The 21,570-nt window shown below is 46.1% G+C and overlaps 1 protein-coding gene across 2 annotated transcripts in view; it reads right to left on the bottom strand.

The window, feature by feature from the left end:
* TXNDC16 (thioredoxin domain containing 16) overlaps window positions 1-21,502 on the bottom strand; it is a 138,185-nt gene extending 116,683 nt beyond the window's left edge. For both annotated transcript variants that reach the window (XM_088444172.1, XM_088444170.1), the window contains exons 1-3: window positions 21,361-21,502; window positions 10,855-10,971; window positions 1,734-1,851 (exon numbers count right to left, since the gene is read on the bottom strand). The gene's annotated coding sequence lies outside the window, so the exon portion shown is untranslated. The remainder of the gene's footprint in view (window positions 1-1,733; window positions 1,852-10,854; window positions 10,972-21,360) is intronic.
* Between the last annotated feature and the right edge of the window lie 68 nt (window positions 21,503-21,570).

Here is a 21,570-nt window from a genome sequence, read left to right on the forward strand (position 1 = left end):
AGCCCAGCGACGCCAGCACACATGAGAGAAGGCGCGCTGGGCTGAGGGGAGGAGCGCTGAAGCAGGGAAGGCTGCCTCCCCTGCTAGTACTAAACCCCCGGGGAAGCCGGTTCCCCGCCGGTACTTACACCCCGGGGGCCAGCGGACATGCGGGGTATTCCTGAAGAGGGGGAGCCCGCCGCCGCTACTAGCGCCGCCGGTCTGTCCCCAGAGACCGGCGGCATGAAGACTGCATTATCCCCGCGTGCAGCGCTGACAGCGCTGCACGCGGCTTACCTGGCCCCTTCAGTCCGGCAGCAGTCCTTGGGTGGTCCCGGAGCCACGCTAGCACTGACTCCGGGGTCCCGATGCGATTCCCGGATCAGTACCGGCGTCGCAGCGCCAGCGGGGCTGTTGGAGCGGCAGCATAGACGTCCAGATGGACAGTCTGATGCTGCCGCTCTGAAGACAGTAAAAATAAAATAATAAAATCTTCTTCTTCTTCTGCGCAGGGTGACCCGACTCCGGCCGGGCACCAACTAAAACTGAGGTGCCTGGCCGGGGCGGGGTATAGAGGAGGACGGACCCAAGTGCATCCTGGGAGCAGCAAAGCTTTAACTGCGTGGTGCCCATGGATCCAGATCCAGCTATACCCCAAGGTCAACCCTGTGGACCCCCTATGGACCCTGAAGTAGAAATAAATGTGTACGTTCACCCGTATGAAGAGTTGTACGTGACTTTGTGGTCCCCCCCCCACACTTCTTCATCATCATCATCATCATCATCAGTGCGGACTAGCACCAAGCCTATATTTGGTGGCCAGTTCCAAGTGTAGATGTGACTGAAATGCACAAATGGGCCTACATTCAGCATCATGTCCTAAGACTTAACCAAAGGCAGACCCCCCCCCCCCCCGATAAGCTAATGTCAGGGAGACATGAGCCCTATGTGACCACCCCTACACAACTGACGTAACACCATAATCAATGGTTATATCAGCTGCAGCACCGACCAAATACATTGTACGGGAAGCAATCGGGAAGCCGACTGCCTAAATACCGGCAGCCGGCTTCCCGACTGTCAGATGTAGACGCCCGCATTTCCCCTACGCCGGGAGACCGGCGCCCGGCATCCCAATTGTAGTGATGCCGGGCGCCGAGAGCGGACAGCCGCGGGGGGGGGGAGGGTTAGGTTTAGGGCTCCCGGGGGGACTTAGGGTTAGGCACCCCACCGGGAGGGTTAGGGTTAGGCTAGGCTAGGCTAGGGGGAGGGAGGGAGGGTTAGGGTTAGGCACCCCCGGGGGGGACTTAGGGTTAGGCACCCCCCCGGGGGACTTAGGTTTAGGCAGCGGGGAAGGGGGTGGTTAGGGTTAGGCACTTAGAGGGGGGATTAGGGTTAGGCACTTGGGGGGTAATTTAGGGTTAGGCACCCCTAAGGAGGGTTAGGGTTAGGGGGGTTAGGTTAGGTTAGTAGATACTCACCTCTCCACGATCAGGATTTCCAGTGCTGTCGGGCTTCCGCTGCTTCGAACTCCGCTCTTGTCGGGCTTCCGCTGACGGGAATCGAACCGCCGGCCATGCGGCTGGCGGTATTTCATACCCATTCCACATTGTACAGATAAACCACAGCCAAAATGGGTGCAGAGGGAGAGGAGATGGAACCTGACCGGAATTATTGTCACTGACATAGATGTAATTGTGGTGCGTCCAGGGTGCTACACACTACTTAGTGCAAACTGATTAAATAGACCTTACCTAATAAGAAATAATTCTGCATTGATGTTTTCAGGTGATATCACCTATACTGGCGCCGCTTGGACAGGACACCTGGCTCGGGATACTGGACGACCATCAGGAATCCCAGGATGAGGAACTAAACAGACAATGGAACAAGGAGACATCACATGCATGGACATCTGACAGAAACGGAGGACAGAGGTACAAGGACGAATCTGGGCTCCGGCAAGCAGATATGGTGGATGTATGTATTCGTACTGCCGAGCGCCCCTACAGAACTATAGAAGCACTAAATCTATCTGGTACTTCCCGAGTGATGCTTGGCAAAGACACGGATGCAGAAAGGAGATTATGTGGCTTTATGTCACAACGTACTGTATATTCAGAGGAGTCACAACACACTGTATATTCAGAGGAAGCACAACACAAACTGTATATTCAGAGTAGTCACAACGTCCTGTATATTCAGAGGAGGCACAACACATACTGTATATTCAGAGGAAGCACAACACATACTGTATATTCAGAGGAGTCACAACGTACTGTATATTCAGAGGAAGCACAACACATACTGTATATTCAGAGGAAGCACAACACATACTGTATATTCAGAGGAGTCATAACACACTGTATATTCAGAGGAGTCACAACACACTGTATATTCAGAGGAAGCACAACGTACTGTATATTCAGAGGAAGCACAACACACTGTATATTCAGAGGAGTCACAACACATACTGTATATTCAGAGGAAGCACAACACACTGTATATTCAGAGGAAGCACAACACATACTGTATATTCAGAGGAGGCACAACACACTGTATATTCAGAGGAAGCACAACACATACTGTATATTCAGAGGAGGCACAACACATACTGTATATTCAGAGGAGGCACAACACACTGTATATTCAGAGGAAGCACAACACATACTGTATATTCAGAGGAAGCACAACACATACTGTATATTCAGAGGAAGCACAACACACTGTATATTCAGAGGAAGCACAACACATACTGTATATTCAGAGGAAGCACAACACATACTGTATATTCAGAGGAGGCACAACACATACTGTATATTCAGAGGAGTCACAACACACTGTATATTCAGAGGAGGCACAACACACACTGTATATTCAGAGGAAGCACAACACACTGTATATTCAGAGGAAGCACAACACATACTGTATATTCAGAGGAGGAGTCACAACACATACTGTATATTCAGAGGAAGCACAACACACTGTATATTCAGAGGAAGCACAACACATACTGTATATTCAGAGGAAGCACAACACATACTGTATATTCAGAGGAGACACAACACATACTGTATATTCAGAGGAGGAGGCACAACATACTGCATATTCAGAGGAAGCACAACACATACTGTATATTCAGAGGAAGCACAACACACTGTATATTCAGAGGAAGCACAACACACTGTATATTCAGAGGAATCACAACACACACTGTATATTCAGAGGAAGCACAACACATACTGTATATTCAGAGGAAGCACAACACATACTGTATATTCAGAGGAGGAGGCACAACATACTGCATATTCAGAGGAAGCACAACACACTGTATATTCAGAGGAGGAGTCACAACACATACTGTATATTCAGAGGAAGCACAACATACTGTATATTCAGAGGCACAACACATACTGTATATTCAGAGGAAGCACAACACACTGTATATTCAGAGGAAGCACAACATACTGTATATTCAGAGGAGGAGGCACAACATACTGCATATTCAGAGGAAGCACAACACATACTGTATATTCAGAGGAAGCACAACACACTGTATATTCAGAGGAAGCACAACATACTGTATATTCAGAGGAAGCACAACACACTGTATATTCAGAGGAGGAGTCACAACACATACTGCATATTCAGAGGAGTCACAACACACTGTATATTCAGAGGAAGCACAACATACTGTATATTCAGAGGAAGCACAACACACTGTATATTCAGAGGAGGAGGCACAGCACATACTGTATATTCAGAGGAGTCACAACACACTGTATATTCAGAGGAGGCACAACACACACTGTATATTCAGAGGAAGCACAACACACTGTATATTCAGAGGAAGCACAACACATACTGCATATTCAGAGGAGTCACAACACATACTGTATATTCAGAGGAAGCACAACATACTGTATATTCAGAGGCACAACACATACTGTATATTCAGAGGCACAACACATACTGTATATTCAGAGGAAGCACAACACACTGTATATTTAGAGGAAGCACAACATACTGTATATTCAGAGGAAGCACAACACATACTGTATATTCAGAGGAGGCACAACACATACTGTATATTCAGAGGAAGCACAACACACTGTATATTCAGAGGAAGCACAACACACTGTATATTCAGAGGAGTCACAACACACACTGTATATTCAGAGGAGGCACAACACACTGTATATTCAGAGGAAGCACAACACACTGTATATTCAGAGGAGGCACAACACACTGTATATTCAGAGGAAGCACAACACACTGTATATTCAGAGGAGTCACAACACATACTGTATATTCAGAGGAAGCACAACACACTGTATATTCAGAGGAAGCACAACACATACTGTATATTCAGAGGAGGCACAACACACTGTATATTCAGAGGAAGCACAACACATACTGTATATTCAGAGGAAGCACAACATACTGTATACTCAGAGGAGGCACAACACATACTGTATATTCAGAGGAGGCACAACACACTGTATATTCAGAGGAAGCACAACACATACTGTATATTCAGAGGAAGCACAACACATACTGTATATTCAGAGGAAGCACAACACACTGTATATTCAGAGGAAGCACAACACATACTGTATATTCAGAGGAAGCACAACACATACTGTATATTCAGAGGAGGCACAACACATACTGTATATTCAGAGGAGTCACAACACACTGTATATTCAGAGGAGGCACAACACACACTGTATATTCAGAGGAAGCACAACACACTGTATATTCAGAGGAAGCACAACACATACTGTATATTCAGAGGAGGAGTCACAACACATACTGTATATTCAGAGGAAGCACAACACACTGTATATTCAGAGGAAGCACAACACATACTGTATATTCAGAGGAAGCACAACACATACTGTATATTCAGAGGAGACACAACACATACTGTATATTCAGAGGAGGAGGCACAACATACTGCATATTCAGAGGAAGCACAACACATACTGTATATTCAGAGGAAGCACAACACACTGTATATTCAGAGGAAGCACAACACACTGTATATTCAGAGGAATCACAACACACACTGTATATTCAGAGGAAGCACAACACATACTGTATATTCAGAGGAAGCACAACACATACTGTATATTCAGAGGAGGAGGCACAACATACTGCATATTCAGAGGAAGCACAACACACTGTATATTCAGAGGAGGAGTCACAACACATACTGTATATTCAGAGGAAGCACAACATACTGTATATTCAGAGGCACAACACATACTGTATATTCAGAGGAAGCACAACACACTGTATATTCAGAGGAAGCACAACATACTGTATATTCAGAGGAGGAGGCACAACATACTGCATATTCAGAGGAAGCACAACACATACTGTATATTCAGAGGAAGCACAACACACTGTATATTCAGAGGAAGCACAACATACTGTATATTCAGAGGAAGCACAACACACTGTATATTCAGAGGAGGAGTCACAACACATACTGCATATTCAGAGGAGTCACAACACACTGTATATTCAGAGGAAGCACAACATACTGTATATTCAGAGGAAGCACAACACACTGTATATTCAGAGGAGGAGGCACAGCACATACTGTATATTCAGAGGAGTCACAACACACTGTATATTCAGAGGAGGCACAACACACACTGTATATTCAGAGGAAGCACAACACACTGTATATTCAGAGGAAGCACAACACATACTGTATATTCAGAGGAGGAGTCACAACACATACTGTATATTCAGAGGAAGCACAACACACTGTATATTCAGAGGAAGCACAACACACTGTATATTCAGAGGAGGAGTCACAACACATACTGCATATTCAGAGGAGTCACAACACATACTGTATATTCAGAGGAAGCACAACATACTGTATATTCAGAGGCACAACACATACTGTATATTCAGAGGCACAACACATACTGTATATTCAGAGGAAGCACAACACACTGTATATTTAGAGGAAGCACAACATACTGTATATTCAGAGGAAGCACAACACATACTGTATATTCAGAGGAAGCACAACACACTGTATATTCAGAGGAGTCACAACACATACTGTATATTCAGAGGAAGCACAACACATACTGTATATTCAGAGGAAGCACAACGTACTGTATATTCAGAGGAAGCACAACACATACTGTATATTCAGAGGAGGCACAACACATACTGTATATTCAGAGGAAGCACAACACACTGTATATTCAGAGGAAGCACAACACACTGTATATTCAGAGGAGTCACAACACACACTGTATATTCAGAGGAGGCACAACACACTGTATATTCAGAGGAAGCACAACACACTGTATATTCAGAGGAGGCACAACACACTGTATATTCAGAGGAAGCACAACACACTGTATATTCAGAGGAGTCACAACACATACTGTATATTCAGAGGAAGCACAACACACTGTATATTCAGAGGAAGCACAACACATACTGTATATTCAGAGGAGGCACAACACACTGTATATTCAGAGGAAGCACAACACACTGTATATTCAGAGGAGGCACAACACACTGTATATTCAGAGGAAGCACAACACACTGTATATTCAGAGGAGTCACAACACATACTGTATATTCAGAGGAAGCACAACACACTGTATATTCAGAGGAAGCACAACATACTGTATATTCAGAGGAGTCACAACGTACTGTATATTCAGAGGAGGCACAACACACTGTATATTCAGAGGAGGCACAACACACTGTATATTCAGAGGAGGCACAACACACTGTATATTCAGAGGAAGCACAACACACTGTATATTCAGAGGAAGCACAACACATACTGTATATTCAGAGGAGGCACAACACATACTGTATATTCAGAGGAGGCACAACACATATTGTATATTCAGAGGAAGCACAACACATACTGTATATTCAGAGGAGTCACAACACATACTGTATATTCAGAGGAGTCACAACACATACTGTATATTCAGAGGAAGCACAACACATACTGTATATTCAGAGGAAGCACAACACACACTGTATATTCAGAGGAAGCACAACACATACTGTATATTCAGAGGAGTCACAACACACTGTATATTCAGAGGAAGCACAACACATACTGTATATTCAGAGGAGGCACAACACATACTGTATATTCAGAGGAGGCACAACACATACTGTATATTCAGAGGAGGCACAACACATTGTATATTCAGAGGAAGCACAACACATACTGTATATTCAGAGGAGTCACAACACATACTGTATATTCAGAGGAGTTACAACATATACTGTATATTCAGAGGAAGCACAACACATACTGTATATTCAGAGGAGTCACAACGTACTGTATATTCAGAGGAAGCACAACACACTGTATATTCAGAGGAAGCACAACACATACTGTATATTCAGAGGAGTCACAACGTACTGTATATTCAGAGGAGTCACAACACATACTGCTCCGACGGAGATGCTCCCTGATTGGCTGGCGGCCCCTTCACTGACGGGGCACACGTGTGCCCCGGTCATTTACGCGGAGCAAAGGTATGTGTACACACATACCTTTGCTCAGTCCGTATGGTTCGGTTTTTTGGCGTTTTTTTATTTTAACTCCTGGATTGCCAGTGGACATGATCGACGCATAGGAGAGGTGAGTATGGATTTTTTTTTTCAGGTACACCCCTATGGATTACTTCGGATACTAGGTGAGTATGTGTGAGTGTGAGTGTGCATGTATGTTTTAATAATATTTTACTTTCACGGTGTATGTTTGTTTATTTACGTATTTCCTTCGTTGTGGAACTACAAGTGCCAGCGGGCCCGTAATGCTCCGCATGCAGGGGAGGCTTGCTGGTACTTGTGGTTCTACAAATAAAGACAATATGGAAAATTAATTTTTACACTTTACACTAACACTATCCACCCGGCACCCACGGGCATAGGGTGCCGGGAATAGCACCGGGCTATCAGTCTAGGTCTGGGGTGCCCTGGAGAGGGGTAACCCTTTATTGGGGGGTACCCAACTCCCCAGGGATCCCCGGCCTGGACAGACTAGCGGTCAGGGATAATGCTTTGGCCGGGGAAACCGGTGGAAGGTTTTCCCTGGCTGTGGCATTATACCCCCGCTAGAAAGAGTTCGGTGCTGGTTCTGGAATTTTCAGGGGACCCCTACTCATTTTGTCCCCTGATTTTCCAGAACCAGGACCAGCTCAACAAAGCCCTGTGCTGGTTCTTAATAAACAGGGGCCCCCTACGCATTTTGGCCCCTATATTTTTAGAACCAGAACAGGCTTTATAAAGCCCGGGGCTGGTTATGCATTTGGGGAGGGGGTGCACGTTTTTGTTTTTTTTAAACACACACAGAAGCCATCACGGATCTCACTGATCTGTGATGGCTTCTCTAAAACTCGCACCTTTTAATGCTATTCGCATTAAAAGGTGTCAGTTTACATAGTCCTAAACTCGCAAATGCAGTAGCCTCGAGCTGAAAAGTTCGCAGGCTATTGAATTTGCGAGTTTCAGTACAAACTCGCACTTTTTAAAAGTGTGAGAAAGTGCGAGTTTGTACTGTTACTAAAACTGACACCCTATTACATTTGGCCCATACTGTATATTCAGAGGAAGCACAACACATACTGTATATTCAGAGGAGGCACAACATACTGTATATTCAGAGGAGGCACAACATACTGTATATTCAGAGGAGGCACAACATACTGTATATTCAGAGGAGACACAACACATACTGTATATTCAGAGGAGTCACAACATACTGAATATTCAGAGGAGTCACAACAGATACTGTATATTCAGAGGAAGCACAACACATACTGTATATTCAGAGGAAGCACAACACATACTGTATATTCAGAGGAGTCACAACATACTGTATATTCAGAGGAGTCACAACACATACTGTATATTCAGAGGAAGCACAACACACTGTATATTCAGAGGAGGCACAACACACTGTATATTCAGAGGAGGCACAACACACTGTATATTCGGAGGAGGCACAACATACTGTATATTCAGAGGAAGCACAACACATACTGTATATTCAGAGGAGGCACAACGTACTGTATATTCAGAAGAAACACAACACATACTGTATATTCAGAGGAAGCACAACATACTGTATATTCAGAGGAGACACAACACATACTGTATATTCAGAGGAAGCACAACACATACTGTATATTCAGAGGCGGCACAACATACTGTATATTCAGAGGAGGCACAACATACTGTATATTCAGAGGAGGCACAACATACTGTATATTCAGAGGAGGCACAACATACTGTATATTCAGAGGAGACACAACATACTGTATATTCAGAGGAGTCACAACACATACTGTATATTCAGAGGAGTCACAACACTGTATATTCAGAGGAGTCACAACATACTGTATATTCAGAGGAGTCACAACACACACTGTATATTCAGAGGAAGCACAACACACTGTATATTCAGAGGAGGCACAACACACTGTATATTCAGAGGAGGCACAACATACTGTATATTCAGAGGAAGCACAACACATACTGTATATTCAGAGGAGGCACAACGTACTGTATATTCAGAGGAAACACAACACATACTGTATATTCAGAGGAAGCAAAACATACTGTATATTCAGAGGAGACACAACACATACTGTATATTCAGAGGAGGCACAACGTACTGTATATTCAGAAGAAACACAACACATACTGTATATTCAGAGGAAGCACAACATACTGTATATTCAGAGGAGACACAACACATACTGTATATTCAGAGGAAGCACAACACATACTGTATATTCAGAGGCGGCACAACATACTGTATATTCAGAGGAGGCACAACATACTGTATATTCAGAGGAGGCACAACATACTGTATATTCAGAGGAGGCACAACATACTGTATATTCAGAGGAGTCACAACACATACTGTATATTCAGAGGAGTCACAACACTGTATATTCAGAGGAGTCACAACATACTGTATATTCAGAGGAGTCACAACACACACTGTATATTCAGAGGAAGCACAACACACTGTATATTCAGAGGAGGCACAACACACTGTATATTCAGAGGAGGCACAACATACTGTATATTCAGAGGAAGCACAACACATACTGTATATTCAGAGGAGGCACAACGTACTGTATATTCAGAGGAAACACAACACATACTGTATATTCAGAGGAAGCAAAACATACTGTATATTCAGAGGAGACAACACATACTGTATATTCAGAGGAGTCACAACATACTGTATATTCAGAGGAGACACAACACATACTGTATATTCAGAGGAGTCACAACATACTGTATATTCAGAGGAGTCACAACACATACTGTATATTCAGAGGAAGCACAACACATACTGTATATTCAGAGGAAGCACAACACATACTGTATATTCAGAGGAGGCACAACACATACTGTATATTCAGAGGAGGCACAAATTCAGCAACCGGCAGATTACACTTTGCAATAGTGTAAATGACAAGACATGAGTATGGTGTGGCCTCGCTATGCTACTCAGAACCACGATTATCCATATTAGCAGTGGTGCAGTTAACCCGTGTAGCAAAAAAATATATTATTTTTAATTCTCCCAGGTATTACAGTATATACAGTACAGTACTCCGAGCTCAGCTGCATGCATTTATTTCCGGCACGGAACCCTACGTACTGTATTCAACTTTCCGCTTTGGTCACACAGATGGGGCGAAATCCACATTCACAATACAGTATGTGCTGTACATGTATTATTTTGGCTCACTTATCCAGGCAACCTCTTCCCTCGTTTACACCGGATAGTCGGGGTTCTACCGTATTACTGTGTTATAAGATATTTGGAACATTACTTACTTGCGGATTACCTTGCAGAATTAGATATCTCCAGCACAATATATTAGGAATGTGGTAAAATGAGAACGAGATGTTTTCACAGATCGGTCCTCTGTAGGTTTCCCTAAAATGATTACCCTGTGAATAAAAGAATAAATAGAGGGTGTGAGGAATAATATCAATATAACCATGAACCCATAAAATCTGGTCAACAGCTATAGTAATGGTAAAGGCTTAAAACACTTCCGCTGCCTGCAAAGAAATATTACAGAATTAAAGCTTCTTGAAAAGGTCACCTGACTGACCCTCCACCAATCACTGTGGCACAGAGAGAATAAAGTCGCAAAGTTTGCGGGAAAGAGGCATCATTTTATTACAGGTTGAGTCTCCCATATCCAAATATTCCGATATATGGTATTTTTCTGGCATGACTGAGATAATGAAATCTTTGATTTTTGATGGTTCAATGTACATAAACTTTGTCTAAGGCACAAATTATGTATAAAATTACCTTCAGGCTGTGTGTTTAAGGTGTATATGAAACAATGTATTTCATTTCTGTACACAAACTGTTTGAGCCGCAAAATTATTGAATATATTATATAAAATTACCTGCAGGCTGTGGACCCGATTCAGACCCGCTCGCTCTGAGCGATTTTCTCCCATCTGCGCATGCGTATAATTCGCAGTGCGCGTGCGCAAGCCATTCGTTGCGATCTGATTTTGGTAGCTCGTAAGCCACTATCAGGTCGCTGCTTTGAGTGACAGAATGTACCATTTGTGGGTGGTGACAGGGGAAGGTGCTTGTGAACGGGGAGTGGATGTGCGAACGCAGGCGTGTCTGGCCGCCAAAACGCTGTTTAAAGGGCGTGCATAATTAACAAAGTAGCGTCATTGTACACGTCACCTGCATGTATTTCAGCCAGCGCTGATCTCTATGCTTGCGGCAGGCTAAGGCAACCCCGTGGGCTGCGAGCAGCTCCGATGGCTCACGATAGTCTTGATTAATCATACATTTCCCAGAGATGACGTGTGTTGCGAGTGGCAAAGGAGCGTCTTCAGACATTTGCGAGCGCACTTTGCCGTAGCTCGCTAAAACATAGTGGGCGTCCTTACGTGATGCAGTGCGAGCGCTTCATTTAAATATCCTTTTGCCAGCAGCGATCGCATCTTGCGAGCGGGTCTGAATGAGCTCCTGTGTGTACAAGGTGTATATAACACATAAATGCATTCTGTGTGTGTATATTTGGGTCCTATTCCCAAGATATTTCATTATGATATGCAATTATTCCAAAATACGGAATATTCCGTTATCCAAAATACCCCTAGTCCCAAGCATTTTGGATATGGGAGACTCAACCTGTATTTATCCTTTATTTACAAAGCCACGACATATTACGCAGCGCTGCACAGTGTGGGGCTCAGGATACTAATTGTCTACAATCATATGAAAAAGAAGGTAAAGATCTCCCAGCACAAAGGAGCTTACAAGATGTGTGAGCAACGCTTGCTTGAGCGGGGAAAATAAGTATTGAACTCATCAACATTTTTCTCAGTAAATATATGTGTAACGGGGCTATTGTAATGAAATTTTCACCAAATGTCAGCAACAACCCATGCAATCCACACATGCAAAGACATCAAACCATAGATGTCCATAAATGTCTTCAAATCTTGAAGGTTCCGTGGGCCTCTTCTATGAACTCTGATCTCTGAACCATAGATTTTCAATTGGATTTAAGTCAGGTGATTGGCTGGTCCATTCTAACAGCTTTATTTTCTTTCTCTGAAACCAATTGAGAGTGTCCTTGGCTGTGTGTTTGGGATCATGGTCTTGCTGAAATGTCCACACTCATTTCATCTACAGCATCCTGGTAGATGGCAGCAGATTTTTATCAAGAATGTCTCTGTACATTTTTCCATATATCCTTCCTTCAAGTATATGAATTATGCCAGTACCGTGCGCTGAAAAACTGCCCCACACCGTGATGATCCCACCTCCAAACTTCACTGTTGGTATGTTGTTTTTGGGGGGATGTGCAGTGTAATTTCTCCTCCAAACATGGTGTGTATTATGGCGTCCAAGAGTTAAATTTTGGTCTCATCTGACCGGACTATGGCCCTCATTCAGAGCCGGACGCTCTGAGCAGAGCGCTCGCTCTGAATGAGGGCCGTCCTCCATAATTATGGAGCGTCCTCCTGGACGCTCGTATAGCTGTGGGTCACCACCCACAGCCTATACGAGCGTGCAGGTTGATGGTCGCAATGGTCTTGACCATCGCCACTGCGAGCCGGAGCCTGCGGTTGAGTTTCTCAACCGCAAGGCCCGGAGTGATTTTGGCTCTATCAGAGCCAAAATCACTCCCACGCCCCCTTTGATCAGACACAACGAGCGAAGGAAAGTCCTTCGCTCGTCGCGTCTCGCGCATGCGCACGACGGAGCTCCCTCCGTCGTGCGCATGCGCAGTGCACACCATCGACCCACTTGCGAGCGGACAGCCGCTCGCGAGTGGGTCTGAATCAGGCCCTATATTCTCCCAGTATTTCACAGGCTTGTCCAAATGTTGTGCAGCAAACTTTAAATGAGCTTCAACAAGCTTTTTCTTCAGCAATGGTCTTGCGTGGTGAGCGTGCATACAGGCCATGGCGGTTGAGTGCATTACTTATTATTTTCTTTGAAACATTTGTACCTTCTAATTCCAGGTCTTTCTGAAGCCCTCCACAAGTGGTCCTTGACTCTTGGACAACTCTTCTGACAATTCTTTTCACTCCTCTGTCAGAAATCTTACGAGGAGCACCTGGTCTTGGCCGGTTTATGGTGAAATGATGTTCTATACACTTCTGGATTACAGCCCCAACAGTGCTCACTGGAACATTCAGAAGTTTAGAAATCCTTCTGTAACCAATGCCATCAGTATGTTTTGCAACAATAAGGTTGCGAAGGTCTTGAGAGAGCTCTTTGCTTTTACGCATCATGAGAGGTTTCTTGTGTCACACCTTGGTAATGAGACACCTTTTTATAGGCCATCAGCTGGGACTGAACCAGCTTATATTAATTTGCACTGACAAGGGGCAGGATTGCTGTCTAATTACTGATCGATTTCAGCTGGTGTCTTGACTTTCCATGCCTTTTTGCACCTCCCTTTTTTTATGCGTTCACTACTTTTTCCCTGTGTCATATCACATTATTACATATAACTTAATTTATGGACATCTACGGTTCGATTTCTTTGCATGTGTGGATTGCATGGGTTGTTGCTGACATTTGGTGAAAATGTTATTTTAGCTTTAATGGTATGGTAATTTTATGTGAAATTCTTTTTAATTTTGATTACATTTTATATATTAAATCACTTTTGATCTGCACTATGTGCTCTCCTTTCTGTGCTTTGTTCTGAGAGAGTGTGTTATCAGAGGAGAAGATTTCCATCTATACTACATTTTGGAAGATTTACCATTGGCACGAATTCTGCACACACAAACATTACAGATGACGATCTCATTTATATATGGAGAATATATACAGGATAGAACTTTGGTCCACAAAAGATACAATTTTATGTTGACTTTTGAACATTGTATGAATTTATTTTTCCTCTTTTATCCATATAACGAGTTACATAGTAGTACCCTGAGAATTTCCTCTTTTCTTTTTATTCGGGCATTTAAATTTAGTTGTGATGTCTGGCCAAACATATAGGGTCATATTCAATATGGGAGCGAAAAGTCCGTGCTGGACTTTTCGCTCCACATCCGAGGTTAGAGTGGGGATAAAGTATCAGGTGCATGCCCGCTTATCCCCATATTAAATTTAAAAGGAGCGAAAACGGGACCTGGCGAAATTGGATCTGCGAAAAAAAACGGGAATTTTCGGGAAATGTGCCTGGGACCCCTTAAAGATGTCCAGACATGGGGGATCACTATGGGTACCCCCCATTTTTGCCTGCTGAAGGAAGTCGGGGTTTGTAATAGCCGCGGCAGGTGCATATTTGCGGCTATGAAGAAGTGGTGAAGAACAGTACAGATTTTTTTTTTTAATTTTAAAATAACTATTCCTATCAAATTTGGGGTACATGAAAATGGGGGTAAGCATATTTTTAAGTCCCTAAAGTGCATTTTGAAAATTCTTCAAAAATGCACCTGCCGCTACCACCCACATTCTTTTAAACACCTGCCGCATACTTGGGAACCCCCCCGAATTAATTTTGTTATTTAAAAACGTGTTTCTCATATTTATTTATATTTCACCCCAAAATTTAAATATTTTTTTTGGGGTGTCCCTATTTTTCTTTTTAAACTTTTTTTGACACAGTTCATTTTTAGTGGCTATTCCCAGGGGTGTAGGCTATTTTTTTTTTTTTTTTTTTTTTAAGCCTGCACCCCTAAACCCCAATTCTGCACTTTTTTCGCCATGTAAAACCTGGTGAAAACGTATCCCCGTTTTAAAAGATTATTCGCAACGGCGAAAAGTCTTTGAAATTGAATACGGGTATAATTCAAACATGCGAAAATTACGTCAACGGCGATTCTGACTTTTTGCAGCCAAATTGAATATGGCCCATAGAGTGGCCGATTGGTTTGTATAGCTTGCCAAATCGGCCGCTCTGTTGGTGAGATGGCCAGTCGGCCCCTAGGTCGCTCAAATGTGTATCCAGCAGTAGACTTTTAGATATTTTAGCCATAAATGAAATATAATTGTTTGTTTGTTTTTTAAAGTCTTAAGGGTATATTTACTAAAGTGCAGGTTTTTAAAAGTGGAGATGTTGCCCATAGCAACCAATGAGGCCGGCTTCCAGCGGGACAGTCCCGTTTTTCTTGGACTGCCCCGTCCGCAGGCTGCAGTGTCCCGCGGTGGGGGGGGGGAAGTTGGGGAAAGCACAAACCGCTACCCTGCATAGCAGAGCATCTGTTCTCTTGTATAGGGAGAGCCTGGGGGCTGCCCAGCATCTCGGAGAGTGCTGGGCACGCCCCCAAAGTGACGAAAACGGGGGAAGCCGCGAGGCTCCGCCCCATTTTTAATTGGCTCCGCCCCTTTTCAGAAGCCACACACCCCTTTCCGGGCTCGCACCTTGTCCCTACTTCCATCATTCAAATGTTGGAAGGTATGCATACCGTTGATGGTTACCTTGCGATGACTATATACCAGCACAAGGCATGCTGCTATGGCAACAGTGACGCCCAGTGTCGGACTGCAGCATGAAGGGCCCACCGGGGGAATGCAGTGGTAGGGGCTCATACGCCTAAGGTGAGTGGTTATCCACCAGAGGTGTGTGGCCAGCCACCAGAGGGGTGTGGCCAGCCACCACAGATGCTTGGCTAACTATTAGGCAAATATTGGTGTAGTTTCCATAAAAGGGAACCAAGCACCTACTTGATCAGTGAAAGTGCTCCACCAGGTAACTGACCGGCTAATAGAGTAACAATGTGTAATTTGAGGTCTGGAACCTGACACCTTAAAGAGGGGGTGGGCCCTCAGGCAGCGGGGCCCAGGGAGGGCAGTTCCACTGGAGCCCGAGCTCCAGGCGCCTTAGTTACCAGAGGGCGCCCTGCAGTCAGACTCCGGAGCAGCTGTAAAGTAGCTGACAGCCTGTGCCGGGTCCGCAGCAGCATCAGCAGCTCCTGTCCTGCCTTCCTGCTCTAGTGACAGACTCCTGGTCACTAGAGGAGCTTGTACAGAGCCCTGATTGGTGGAGCTCAGCACATGTTCATCTAACCCAAGCAGGGGGCGGGGCTACAGCAGCATGTCGAGGAAGAGGCTACAGGCCAGGTCCACATTAAGGTAAGAGAGGTGATACCCCAGTTATGTCTATCACCCTCCCTGTCCCTGCCTGTATGTATGTATGTGTGACCCTTCCTGCCTGTATGTACTGTATATGTGACCCTTCCTGCTTGTATGTACTGTATATGTGACCCTTCCTGCTTGTATGTACGTACGTAATTATGTGTGCATGTATGTGTGTGACCCTCCCTGCCTGTATGTATGTGTATATGTGATCCTTCCTGCCTGTACTGTATGTGTGACCCTCCCTGCCTGTACTGTATGTGTATATGTGATCCTTCCTGCCTGTACTGTATGTGTGACCCTCCCTGCCTGTACTGTATGTGTGACCCTCCCTGCCTGTACTGTATGTGTGTGTGTGACCCTCCCTTCCTGTACTGTATGTGTGACCCTCCCTGCCTGTACTGTGTGTGTGACCCTCCCTGCCTGTACTGTGTGTGTGACCCTCCCTGCCTGTACTGTATGTGTGACCCTCCCTGCCTGTACTGTATGTGTGACCCTCCCTGTCTGTACTGTGTGTGTGACCCTCCCTGTCTGTATGTGTGTGTATGTATGTGTGACCCTTCCTGCCTGTACTGTATGTGTGACCCTCCCTGCCTGTACTGTATGTGTGACCCTCCCTGCCTGTACTGTGTGTGTGACCCTCCCTGCCTGTACTGTATGTGTGACCCTCCCTGTCTGTACTGTGTGTGTGACCCTCCCTGTCTGTATGTGTGTGTATGTATGTGTGACCCTCCCTGCCTGTACTGTATGTGTGTGTGTGACCCTCCCTGTCTGTACTGTATGTGTGACCCTCCCTGTCTGTACTGTATGTGTGACCCTCCCTGCCTGTACTGTATGTGTGTGTGTGTGACCCTCCCTGTCTGTACTGTATGTGTGTGTGTGTGACCCTGCCTGTCTGTACTGTATGTGTGTGTGTGACCCTCCCTGTCTGTACTGTATGTGTGACCCTCCCTGTCTGTACTGTGTGTGTGTGACCCTCCCTGTCTGTATGTGTGTGTATGTATGTGTGACCCTTCCTGCCTGTACTGTATGTGTGACCCCCCCTGCCTGTACTGTATGTGTGACCCTCCCTGCCTGTACTGTGTGCGTGACCCTCCCTGTCTGTATGTATGTGTATATGTGATTCTTCCTGTCTGTACTGTATGTGTGACCCTCCCTGCCTGTACTGTATGTGTGACCCTCCCTGCCTGTACTGTGTGTGTGACCCTCCCTGTCTGTATGTATGTGTATATATGATTCTTCCTGCCTGTACTGTATGTGTGACCCTCCCTGTCTGTATGTGTGTGTATGTATGTGTGACCCTTCCTGCCTGTACTGTATGTGTGACCCTCCCTGCCTGTACTGTATGTGTGACCCTCCCTGTCTGTACTGTGTGTGTGACCCTCCCTGTCTGTATGTGTGACCCTTCTGCCTGTACTGTATGTGTGACCCTCCCTGCCTGTACTGTGTGACCCTCCCTGCCTGTACTGTATGTGTGACCCTCCCTGTCTGTACTGTGTGTGTGACCCTCCCTGTCTGTATGTGTGTGTATGTATGTGTGACCCTCCCTGCCTGTACTGTATGTGTGTGTGTGACCCTCCCTGTCTGTACTGTATGTGTGACCCTCCCTGTCTGTACTGTATGTGTGACCCTCCCTGTCTGTACTGTATGTGTGTGTGTGTGTGTGTGACCCTCCCTGTCTGTACTGTATGTGTGTGTGTGTGACCCTGCCTGTCTGTACTGTATGTGTGTGTGTGACCCTCCCTGTCTGTACTGTGTGTGTGTGACCCTCCCTGCCTGTACTGTGTGTGTGACCCTCCCTCCCTGCCTGTACTGTATGTGTGACCCTCCCTGTCTGTACTGTATGTGTGACCCTCCCTGCCTGTACTGTATGTGTGACCCTTCCTGCCTGTACTGTACGTGTGATCCTTCCTGTCTGTATGTGTGTGTATGTATGTGTGACCCTTCCTGCCTGTACTGTATGTGTGTGTGTGTGTGTGTGTGTCCCTCCCTGTCTGTACTGTATGTGTGACCCTCCCTGTCTGTACTGTATGTGTGTGTGTCTGTACGTGTGACCCTCCCTGCCTGTACTGTATGTGTGACCCTCCCTGCCTGTACTGTATGTGTGACACTCCCTGTCTGTACTGTGTGTGTGACCCTCCCTGTCTGTACTGTATGTGTGTGTGTCTGTACATGTGACCCTCCCTGCCTGTACTGTATGTGTGACCCTCCCTGCCTGTACTGTATGTGTGACCCTCCCTGTCTGTACTGTGTGTGTGACCCTCCCTGCCTGTACTGTATGTGTGACCCTCCCTGTCTGTACTGTGTGTGTGACCCTCCCTGCCTGTACTGTGTGTGTGACCCTCCCTGCCTGTACTGTGTGTGTGACCCTCCCTGCCTGTACTGTGTGTGTGACCCTCCCTGTCTGTACTGTGTGCGTGACCCTCCCTGTCTGTATGTATGTGTATATGTGATTCTTCCTGCCTGTACTGTATGTGTGACCCTCCCTGCCTGTACTGTATGTGTGACCCTCCCTGCCTGTACTGTGTGTGTGACCCTCCCTGTCTGTACTGTGTGTGTGACCCTCCCTGTCTGTATGTATGTGTATATATGATTCTTCCTGCCTGTACTGTATGTGTGACCCTCCCTGTCTGTATGTGTGTGTGTGACCCTCCCTGTCTGTACTGTATGTGTGTGTGACCCTCCCTGCCTGTACTGTATGTGTGACCCTCCCTGTCTGTACTGTGTGTGTGACTCTCCCTGCCTGTACTGTATGTGTGTGTGTGTGTGACCCTCCCTGTCTGTACTGTATGTGTGACCCTCCCTGCCTGTACTGTATGTGTGTGTGTGTGACCCTCCCTGTCTGTACTGTATGTGTGTGTGTGTGACCCTGCCTGTCTGTACTGTATGTGTGTGTGTCCCTCCCTGTCTGTACTGTATGTGTGACCCTCCGTCTGTACTGTGTGTGTGACCCTCCCTGCCTGTACTGTGTGTGTGACCCTCCCTGCCTGTACTGTATGTGTGACCCTCCCTGCCTGTACTGTATGTGTGTGTGACCCTCCCTGTCTGTACTGTATGTGTGACCCTCCCTGCCTGTACTGTATGTGTGATCCTTCCTGCCTGTACTGTATGTGTGACCCTTCCTGCCTGTACTGTACGTGTGATCCTTCCTGCCTGTATGTGTGTGTATGTATGTGTGACCCTTCCTGTCTGTACTGTATGTGTGTGTGTGATCCTTCCTGCCTGTACTGTATGTGTGTGTGCGTGTCCCTCCCTGTCTGTACTGTATGTGTGAACCTCCCTGCCTGTACTGTATATGTGACCCTCCCTGCCTGTACTGTATGTGTGTGTGTGACCCTTCCTGTCTGTACTGTATGTGTGATCCTTCCTGTCTGTATGTGTGTGTATGTATGTGTGACCCTCCCTGCCTGTATGTGTGTATGTATGTATGTATGTATGTGACCCCGCCTGTATGTGTGTATGTATGTGTGACCCTCCCTGCCTGTATGTGTGACCCTTCCTGCCTGTATGTGTTTATGTATGTATGTGACCCCGCCTGTATGTGTATGTATGTATGTGACCCCTCCTGTATGTGTGTGTGTATGTATGTATGTGACCCCGCCTGTGTATATGTATATATGTATGAATGTATGTGTTACCCCGCCTGTATGTGTGTGTGTATGTATATGACCCTGCCTGTATGTGTGTATGTATGTGACCCTGCCTGTATGGGAAAGCAATGGGTTTTTTGACAGGCGTCGATATCCTGACGCCTGTCATTTTACCTACGCCGGGAGCCCGACACACGGCTTACCGATCGAAGGTAAGCCGGGCACAGACAGTCGTGGGGGACAAGGGTTAGGTTTAGGGTTCCTGGGGTGGACTTAGGGTTAGGCAGCCCCCGGGAGGTTAGGGTTAGGCTAGGGGAAGGGGGGGTTAGGGTTAGGCACCCCCAGGGTGAGGTTAGGGTAAGGCACCCCCCCCCCCCGGGGGACTTAGGTTTAGGCGGCGGGGAAGGGGGGGGATAGGTTTAGGCACTTGGGGGGGAGTTTAGGGTTAGGCACCCCTAAGGGAGGGTTAGGGGGTAGAATTAGGTTAGTAAATACTTACCTTTGACGATAGGGATTTCCTCCTCTGCCGGGATGCCGCTGTCGGGATTAGAACAAATCGTATGTATTCCCCTATATGTGTGTATGTATGTATGTATGTATGTATGTATGTGACTCTGTCGGTATGTGTGTGTGTATGTATGTATAAATGTGTGACCCTGCCTGTATGTATGTATGACCGTTCCTGTATGTGTATATGTTTGTATGTATGTATGTGCATATATGTAGCGGTTATTAAAGCACACACCTTTTTTTGGGGGGGGGGGGTCGTGGCACGGTAGCACACTCGTGCTCCAGACACCCTGACCACACGCTACACCTCTGGCGGGGCCTACTGGGAATTACCCCTGTGGGCCAGTCAAACCACGGCGGCACCACTGTTCGATGACCATACACCTTATAGGCGAATGCCTAGGGCACCATAGCTAAAGAGGGGCACACAGCAGATACGGTTGCTCACAGACAGTTGGTTTAAGGGGCACCAGCTTAAATCTTGTCTAGGGCACCAAACAAGTCAGGGCTGGCTCCTTGGATGTTGTGGAACTACAAGTCACAGCATGCTCTGGCTGCAAGGCATGATGGGATTTGGTGCTGGGGGGAACTCGTGGTGGTCAAGGCTGATGATGGCTTCTAGACTATAGTCACTGACTAACTTACCACAAGGGCCCTCCTGACAGGTCACCTGGGGGCCCGGCCCGGCCTCACGTGACGCAGCAGCCCGGGTACCACTGGCACTGACCGCCAGACTGACAGCGCTAGGTAAGACCACACCCACCCAAGAGCCGTGGCCAATCAGCATCCAGCGGGGGGTGGCACCTAAGCCGAGACAAAGAAGTGACTGGCGTCTGACGCGGCCAATCATATCCC

The sequence above is a fragment of the Taudactylus pleione genome, unplaced genomic scaffold (genome assembly GCF_031769625.1).
Source record: "Taudactylus pleione unplaced genomic scaffold, aTauple2 ptg000350l, whole genome shotgun sequence".
NCBI classification, from domain to species: domain Eukaryota; kingdom Metazoa; phylum Chordata; class Amphibia; order Anura; family Myobatrachidae; genus Taudactylus; species Taudactylus pleione.